The sequence below is a fragment of the Perognathus longimembris genome, chromosome 7 (genome assembly GCF_023159225.1).
Source record: "Perognathus longimembris pacificus isolate PPM17 chromosome 7, ASM2315922v1, whole genome shotgun sequence".
NCBI lineage: Eukaryota > Metazoa > Chordata > Mammalia > Rodentia > Heteromyidae > Perognathus > Perognathus longimembris.
Window position 1 is genome coordinate 67,489,951 of NC_063167.1, and position 10,023 is coordinate 67,499,973.

The 10,023-nt window shown below is 36.2% G+C and overlaps 1 protein-coding gene across 1 annotated transcript in view; it reads right to left on the minus strand.

Moving 5' to 3' along the window:
• Nucleotides 1-10,023, minus strand: part of Rap1a (RAP1A, member of RAS oncogene family) — a 72,442-nt gene extending 62,419 nt beyond the window's left edge. The window contains exon 1 of the mRNA XM_048351748.1: nucleotides 9,831-10,023. The gene's annotated coding sequence lies outside the window, so the exon portion shown is untranslated. The remainder of the gene's footprint in view (nucleotides 1-9,830) is intronic.

Genomic DNA, 10,023 nt, shown 5'->3' on the forward strand with positions numbered 1-10,023 from the left:
TGGAGTTGGTGGATGTGCCCAGACCAAAATGGGGCTGGACACGGGGTTAGTGGCCCAAAAAGAGTGCTGAATTTCTGCTGCACATGCTTAACAATGCAGAGACTAATGCTGACCTGAAGGGTTTAGACTAGACTTTCTGGTCAGGTGAACAAAGCACCCAAGATGTACCAAGGAATTTACAGAACACATGCCTGGATTAACCCATACATGAGCTCACCCTGCCACAGTGAGATGATCTTTACTGAAAAGGAGCAAGTTGTTCCTAAACCAAAAGAGGAGGTTGCACAAAAGAAAAGGTATCCCCGAAGAAATTGAAGAAACAAAAACTTATGGCTGGGAAATAAATTTAGCATAAAATAAATGCAAATAAAGAAAAGTTGGTTATCACTTTTTTCTTTCTTTCTTTTTTTTTGGTTGTTGCTGGTCATAGGGCTTGAACTCTGGGCCTGGGCGCTGTTCCCAAGCCCTTCAGCTTAAAGCTAGCACTCTATAACTTGAGCCACAGGGCCACTTCTGGTTTTCTGGAGATAAGAGTCTCATTGACTTTCCTGCCCGGGCAGGCTTTGAACCTTCATCCTCAGATCTCAGCCTCCTGAGTAGCTAGGACTACAGCTATGAGCCACTAGCGCCTGGCTCATTATCTTTTTTTTTTTTTTTAATTCAAGAACATTTCTCTTTTAGCTTATTATCCTAGAGGTGAAAATTAGTTCTTGAGGGGCAAAAGAAAAGAAAGGAAGAGGAGGGAGAAAACATGGAAAGGAGGAAGTCAAGGGAAGAGAGAGAAAGAAAGAAAACAGAAAGCTCTCTTTTTTTTTTTTTTTAGCATATAAAGTACCAAATCAATATACAAGGGCGTAGGCCACGTGGCTACTGTATATGTTCTTGGTACATTGTGTATTGTATGTATGTCTACCTGACCTAGGAAAGGGAAAGAAAAACAGGGTGTAAGATATCACAAGAAATGTACACACTGCCCTACTATGTAACTGTACCCTTTTTGCACAACACCTTGTCAAAATTTTTTTGTTTAATTAATAAATAAATTACAAAAAAAAGTTTAAAAAAATCAATACACAAGAACTGTCCAGGCCAGGTACCAAGGGCTCATCCCTATAATCCTAGGTACTCAGGAGGCTCCTGAGATCTGAGAATTCTGGTTGAGGCAGACAAATCTGCAAGACTCTTTTCTTGAACTAACCAGCAAAAAGCCAGAAGTAGAGCTGTGGCTCAAGTGGTAAAGCGCCAGCTATGTGCAGAAAAATGAGAGACCTTGAGTTCAAGGTCTGGAGTTCAAGCCATGGTACCAGCACAAAAATTGTTCAGATTGTGTTTCATTGTTACTTTCTGTTATTTTCTCTTCTTCCTTCATTTACTCTTTTCTGCTTCCCTGCCTCCTTCCCTCCCTCTTCCTTCCTGTCACTAGGCAAAATGCGCCTCATTGAGCTACAGACCCAGCCTTCTTTTCTCCACAATGAATTTGTTATTACTTAGTTTGCTTATGTAATCTATGCACACCTATTTTAAAAGGCAAAAATCAGCAAACAAAAACTTGACATCATTAATTTTCATTATTAAATATAAAATATTTCCTTTATACAACTCTGAAAACAAAATGCAAATCACTTAACCACTTTTCTTTAATGAACTATGATCCTATTTTCACAATCTTTTCTTGACAAAAGATATTATGAAGAACACAAAAGAAAAATGCAACGTTCATGTTTCCACTAAAGACAATTTATTTCATAGTCATCATTGTAGAAAAGCAAGAATTTACCCAAACCTGCGAAAGCTAGCATTAACCAATGGCTTTCTTTGGGCATCATTATACAAAAAGATAAAAGAGGTTGGGAATGTTGCTTAGTGGTAGAAAGCTTGCCTTACATGCATGAAGCTCTGGGTTCAATTCCATAGTACCACATACGTACAAAAACCCAGAAGTGGTGCTGTGGCTCAAGTGGTAAGAGTACTAGCCTTGAGCAAAAGAAGCTCAGGGACAGTGCCTAGGCTCTGAGTACAAACCCAAAGGACTAGTTGTTTTGGTTTGTTTTTTTTTTAAAGTCACTGTTGGGAAATAAAATCTGGGATGCCATTACTTAATACTCTAGTTAATAAACTTGGTTGATACATCAACCTGAAAAAAATACAAGACTAAGCCAGGTGCTGGTGGCTCATACCTATAATCCTAGCTACCCAAGAGGCTGAGATCTGAGGATCATGGTTCAAAACCAGCCCATGCAAACAAGTTCATGAGACTCTAATCTCCAATTAACTACCAAAAAAGTCAAAGTGAGCCTGTGATTCAAGTAGTAGAGCACTAGCCTTGAGCAGAAATGCTCAGGAACTGTGGTAGGCCTTGAGTTCAAGCCGTGGGACTGGCACCACCCCATCTAGGAAAAAAAAAAGGATAAAAAAGTCTGCCTATTTTAGAAATTTCCCATGTAAAATAATTTTGTCCTAAAATGTGAAGATACAGATGCCGATGATTTATTTTACATATTAAGTAATAAATCAATTTATGTGTACACCTAACTGCCTCACTCAAGTAATGAAAAATACACAATATCAATCGTAAAGGGGATATAAAGCATAAGATATTTTCCCAATCTTTACAGCTCTTTCCTCCAGTGTTCAAGAGGCATCATTGCCACCTTTCTGGTAATAATAATAGCAGCAATAAAACTTAAGTGTTGGGCTGGAGATATAGCCTAGTGGCAAGAGTGCCTGCCTCGGATACACGAGAGGCCCTAGGTTCGATTCCCCAGCACCACATATACAGAAAACGTCCAGAAGCGGCGCTGTGGCTCAAGTGGCAGAGTGCTAGCCTTGAGCGGGAAGAAGCCAGGGACAGTAGGCCCTGAGTCCAAGGCCCAGGACTGGCCAAAAAAAAAAAAAAAAAACTTAAGTGTTTTTTATTTGCCAAGTATACTTATTTACTTTTTAAACATGCCTAAGAAATAGGTACTATTGATTTTTCTTCATTTTACAAATGAGGTAAAAAAGAAATCAAGAGGTTAAAAAATAGTTGTACTACATGCAAAATTTTTTCCAAATACTTTTTTCTAGTGATCACAAATACAGTATCAAATGACCAAACATTAAAAGTGATATAGCATACCACTTACATGAGTAAAGGTAAACTCTATAATGGAATAGTTATCTATAAAACAATAAGTATAACCAAGGCAAACTGCAGATTAGAAAGGTTTCCAAGGCATGATAACAATATATAACTTTTCCCATTTCATTCCCCACATTCGTAAATTGGAAACTCAATTTTGCTTAAGTTTTAGTTTTAACATAAATAAATGCATTTCAGAAATTCTATTTAGGAGATGTAAAAAGCCTTTCACTCATTTTATCTAAGAATTTTCATCCTTAAGGTCCTATTAAATTTAATTTCATATTTAATACCTAATTCACTTGAGAACTTTTCTTTTCTTTTGCCAGTCCTGGGCCTTGCTTTTTTGCTCAAGGCTAGCACTCTGCCACTTGAGCCACAGCGCCACTTCTGGCCGTTTTCTATATATGTGGTGCTGGGGAATTGAACCCAGGGATTCATGTATAAGAGGTAAGCTCTCTTGCCACTAGGCCATATCCCCAACCCCAGAACTTTTATTTTCTAAAATACATGAACAATAAGGTATAAGGTTCACAAAATAAAAGGTCTTTAAAAGAGGGGAAAATATGTCAAGTGTGACAGTGCGTATCTGTAATCTCAACAGTGGGGAGTAAAGGGGACTCTGATGCAGAAAGATCTAGAATCTAAAGCCAATTTGAGCTACATAGCAAGACCTTATCTGAAAGGAAAGAAGCAAGGGAGGGAAGAATAAGAGGAGAAAGGAAGGAGAGATTGAAGGAAAAAGGGAAGGAATTTGCCTGTATGTAGTCTAGTAAATTATACTTGCTAAAACTAAACACGGGTAATCTGTCTTTCCCCCTTTAACAGCAGAATACTTGCATGATTGATTTTCTACAATACACTTTGGCCTATAAAAGAAATACACACACACACACACACACACACACACACAGCCAGTCCTGGTGCTTGAACTCAGGGACTGGGCACTGTCCCTGAGCTTCTTTGTGCTCAAAACTAGCACTCTGCCACTTGAGCCACATTGACACTTCTGGCTTTTTCTAAGTAGTTTATTGTAGGTAAAAGTCTTATGGACTTTGCTGCCTGGGCTGGCTTCGAATCATGATTCTCAGATCTCAGCCCCCAGTAGCTAGGATTCTAGATGTGAGTCATTGGCTCTGGGCTTAAGAAAATAATTTTTACTGTGAAAATTAACCATATTTTGGGAGAGGGGGTATGATTTTTTTTTATAAAAACTCTTTATGGGTATTAGATTTTTAATTATTTTTTTCTGACTAAGTAGACACTTTTCTTGTACTGTCAAAATTTTTCACATCAATACATAAGAGACATTAAACGTCTGGTTAAAGAAGTATTATGGTTAAAAGAGATCAAAACTGAGAATTCACTGTAAATCTCAAATTCAGCCTGACACATGTGAACTTAAGTAGAGTCAGCTAAGAAAACCTCAAAGCAATGATTCTTTATAGCCATTTTCTAAGACCTACTATTATATCCACATATAAGCAGATGGTACTGAGTGGTGACATGATCCAAGCTTATTCTATTGATGACAGTAGTCCGGTTCTAAATAAAGCATACTGAGAATAATAAGATGACTACACTGTCTAAAACCTTCCTTACTTGTAGCTTCAATTAAAGACTTTGGGTGATTCTGAATTATAATGCTGTCATATTCCGATGCAAAAATTTTATCTGAGTGAGATACCAGTCAGAAATTACTAAAAATTTATTTATAATTCAAAGGGATGTTTTACAGCTCAAGTTTGCCCTAAGTGAAACTCAGTATTCAATAGACACAGGAACAACAACAACTTCTTCTTCTTCTTCTTCTTCTTCTTCTCCTTCTTCTTCTTCTTCTTCTTCTTTTTTTTTTTTTTTTTTTTTTTTTGCCAGTCCTGGGGCTTGAACTAAGGGCCTGAGCACAGCCCTTGGCTTCTTTTTGCTCAAAGCTAGCACTCTACCACTTAAGCCACAGCGTCACTTCCAGCTTTTTCTGTTTCTCTGGTGCTGAGGAATCGAACCCAGGGCTTCATGCTTGCTAGGCAAGCACTCTACCAATTAGCCACATTCCCAGCCCCAAGACACAGGAACTTTTTGAAACAGAGAGTATTCTTGTTTGAGTTACTGAAGCCCCAGACTTCCCATGTGAATGTAATATAGCCTAATATGTGGAAATCTAAATATGCAAATAAAAGCAATTCTTATTATTACAAGTTTCATCTTCCCAAATCACTAGCTAGAGGTTTATGTTAATCTGTTTTCATATAATTAAATTTATGAAAGTCTTACATTAAAAAAGATAAACATTTATATGGCAAACTGACACTTTTACTTCAAATACAAACCACTTTTCTGAATCACAAAAATTTATCAGATGGTTATGTCATTATTAAACTGATCTCATAATTACAATGCAAAAGCAGCGTACAACAGGAGAGCAGTCTAGAGCTGTATACAGAAATCTAGCAAGGAAAAAAAGTTTGACAATATCAAGAACGAAAATACCCTACAAAGTTATTTTTACAGACCTGTAAAATTATAACTTTAGCCTCAGACAACTCAAAATGCAATTTAAAATATGTTCCATTTTCACAAAACAACCCTCTTCATTCTATCTAGGTTTATTATACTTCCAACTCAAACCAACGAGACAGATTACACACTTTAAGAAACAGTGATCATTATACTGCTTCAAATAGTGATAGACACATCATATTCATATTATCTCTGAAAATTTTAGTAAGCTACAGTATCTCATCCAAAGTATTCTACCTCCTTCTACATTAATGCAACCTCTTTTAGCTTTCATTTCTCCTGTTTTTGAAAATAGATCTTATTCAACCTAGTCTAGTATCCTATGATAAATTCTGTATCACAGTCCCTTACCTTTCTCAACCGTATTCTAACACAATTTGTTTTAATTACTAGACAGGTATCTACTCATATATTCATTTAAAATATAACTATTCAATTATATTTAATTTTAAAAAATAGGTTAAATAACTGTAAATTTAAATTTACTAAGGGCATAAAAATGGGGTTTAGAGATCTCATACTACTATTCTCCCTGGTTAAACATGATTTCATATGGTAAGAGATTTGTTATACACATATTTTAAAACCCTAATAATCAGTTCATATTTCCAAACAAACTACACAATTTGATATACTAAGAGAAAACAGAAAGGACATGTAACTCCACTACACACATACAACATGGTAATGGTGAGACAACTACTGTCAGCTGAGGAACTGTTATTCTATCACCTCAATTCAGAATACCAAAATAAATTTTAAATAATTAGAAAGTTACAATTTCTAGGTGTCTTTTATTTCCTTCTTTTTACATTTTTAGTGTAATTTATCAATAATTTAGTAGAGAAAAAAGCTGGAGCCACTTATTTATGAAGAAACTTTCTAGACTCATCTAAGAAGAAAATGGCGTAATGTATGGAAGAAGAAATTATTGCAACAGTAGTGGTTTCCTGTCATTCAGTCAGTTATTCACCCATTCATTCATGTTTTATGTAAGAAGGACAGAAATGTTTATTGATTTTCCAACTTGCACTGCAGCTAACCCTTCTGTAAGTTGGGCATCAGCATGGTTCTCTATATAACCAGAGAAATATGAATTTTCATAAAAGAAACAATTACTAAGTTTCACTACTGTAAAAAGAGGGCAATACCAATATACTTCATAGATTTACTGTGCACTTAAAATGGGATGCCAAAGGTCTACTCTCCCCCTCTCTCCTAGGTTCCTCTAGAGACCATTACACTTATCAGTGGTTTCTAACCTGTATGAAAAAATCCTTTATTCTCGGGCTGGGGATATAGCCTAGTGGCAAGAGTGCCTGCCTCGGATACACGAGGCCCTAGGTTCGATTCCCCAGCACCACATATACAGAAAAAACGGCCAGAAGCGGCGCTGTGGCTCAAGAGGCAGAGTGCTAGCCTTGAGCGGGAAGAAGCCAGGGACAGTGCTCAGGCCCTGAGTCCAAGGCCCAGGACTGGCCAAAAAAAAAAAAATCCTTTATTCTCCAAGGATTCTGTATCTTCAAAGAGCTTTTCCTACAAATTACATTGATATTTTATTAGACAGATGAGTAAAGAAAGGCGAATTAGAACTCTGAAACTCAGGTCTTCTACCATTTCACACCCTCACCCTTTCAGTGCTAGGGATAGAATACAGGGCCTTTAACATCCTACACAAGCACTCTACCACCAAGCTATATCCCCCCTAGGTTCTTAAGCAGGACACAATATTTTTCATTACCAACCTGCAAATCATCACAATGTTTACTAATGTGTAACCCAAAGCCTTGAGTCTACATAATCTTTGGTTGAAAAAAAATCTTGTCTAAATCTTGAGAACATATATACAAGTTTACTACACATTTTGCAATACTAAAAATAATTCATTCTTATCTCCACAGACCCTGGGAAAAAATAAATAATAAGTAACTGTCTAAACACACTAAGCCTTTTATATGTATGTCTAACTAAACTTCCAGTTACCCTATAGATTTGTTTTCAGCCATTATCAGTTATACCACCTTCAAACTTAGAAGTTATACATTTATTCACAAAGAAATGCTATCCACCTTTTTATATTTATCACAACAAAATCACACCCATTTCCCAAGGATCTCAGTAATTAATTTTTCCCCATACCAATCTAATTTACCAGTATATTTCCAGTCTTTTTGTTATTCCTCAAATATATGACTATCTGCTTCCCACTTCAGGGCCTTTCTTCCAAATGGGCCCTTTGCCTGGTTCACTCTTCTTGCACACTACATGTGTAGCATTTTGTCATTCAGATTCTACATTAAACATCACCATCTCAAGGAGCTTTCCCTCAAACCTCAATCCAAACTTTTCAATCCTTCTCTCTAACTTCACATTGCTCTACTTTCTGACATTTACTGCTTTGAACATTGAGATTACAGTAGTAATGAAGTACCACTTAGTTGACCAAACTTGGATTTTTGCAATTTCACATGACCAAAAGAGAACACTTTTCAAGAGTCACATACATATACAACTCCTAACACTGCACTACATTTTCTCATGGTATTTTTTTAATTGTAAGATTACCTTTGAAAGGTGGAGATCTGAGCAAAAACAGTGAGCTGGGATGTATCTCAGTGATAAAGTACTTGCCTAGCAGTCATCAAGCCCTGAGTTTTGATTCTCAATATGGGAGAAAAAACAACAACAATGTAATAATAAAGACATAATTTCTAAATTTAGACAATATATCAAACTAAAAGGAATTATACAATTTGTTGCTTTTAAAAATGCAAACGTCAATATACCCAAGGCCTAATGTATGAAACTGTAACCTCTCTGTACATCACTTTGAAAATAAATAAGAAAAAAAATGCAAATGTCTGGGAAGGATCCCAGCCTTCTTTTCTTGAATGGACAATACCAAGTAGACATTCACCATTCATGTGAATTTACTTATCAGTAAAAAAGAAATATTATCATCGCTTCCAGGTCAATTCACTTATATATTTAGTCAGCCATTGTAAAGTATACTAAAACCTAGAATTAGGTATTAGAATGAGTTAAAATGGCACTTGCCAACTCATATACACTTTTTTAAAACTGGGAAAATTAAATGAGGAGGGGAGAAAAGGAATAACTAAAAGCAACAGTAAAGAATATATACTCAGTTCCTAATTTTTGCTCAGTTCCTATTTTTTACTACAAATTTCAATATGCTTCTTAACTTTCTGAAGTGCTTAACAAAGTCACTGTTCATTTAACTGATGTGTTCAGTCCACCAGCACTTGTGAATGTGGCAAAAACAACTTGCCAAAAATACTTACTATGTGCCCAATATTCCTACATACGGTTTTTAATCCTCTCAACAATCTTGTGAATCATTATTCTTCCTTTAAAGATAAGAAAGCCAAGGTTTAGACCAGGTGCAGAGGCTACTCAGGAGGCAGGTATCAGAAGGATTGCCATTTAAGGTGACGCTGGCCCTGATGACAAGTTAGAAAGACTCCACTCCACTTCAACGAAACAGCCAAGTGCCTGTTATCCCAGCTAGACAGGAAGTCACAGGTAGGAGGATCAGGTTCAGGGCTGACCCCAGGCAAAAAGTGAGAGATTCTATCTGAAGAATAAACTAAAAGGCTGGACATGTCATTCAAGTAACACCAACTATCCCATCATCTCAAGGCCATTGAGCTCAAACACCAGTACCACCACCCAAAAAAGGGGAGGGGGTAGATAGGTCAAAGTTTAGAAATATCAAAATACATAGTAGTCTATAAGTTATCTCAAAGCATGCACTTAGTAAGTAGTCAAGGAAAGATTTGCCTATTTCCAAAGTCATCTCTAAATACTGTTTTATAAAATTAGTACCATGTGACTACTGCCTCTCATGTACCTGAAATAATTTTGTCATCCATAATACACTATAAAAAAAGCTTTCTCATGTTTGCTATTTTAATGAGAGAACATCAAAATCCTATTTCTCTCTGAAAAAGAATGTTCAATTTCAATTTTAGAGATTGCTTTTCATTAATGAGGAAACTAATTCCACATATAATTTTTAAAATCCATTCCAGCCAACCTCTTAGAAGATAACTACAAATCACTACTTATATACTATAATGGCTTTAAAAATTATTAATGAGGGTTTTGTGATGATCACCCATGAATATAACAGATATTTATCAAATTGACAAAGACTGTAAAAACTGACCTATTCAATGGCATGAAGGTGCAGTGAGACACACACTCTTATACAGGATAACCACCCCTCTGATCCAGTTATCCCACTTCGGGAAATCTATCCTAAAGGGGAAAGAAAAAACAGATGCAATCATATACAAATGGATAAAAAAAAAGTTCATCTCAGTATTACTTAAAATAGTAATACCATAAAGAATCAACCT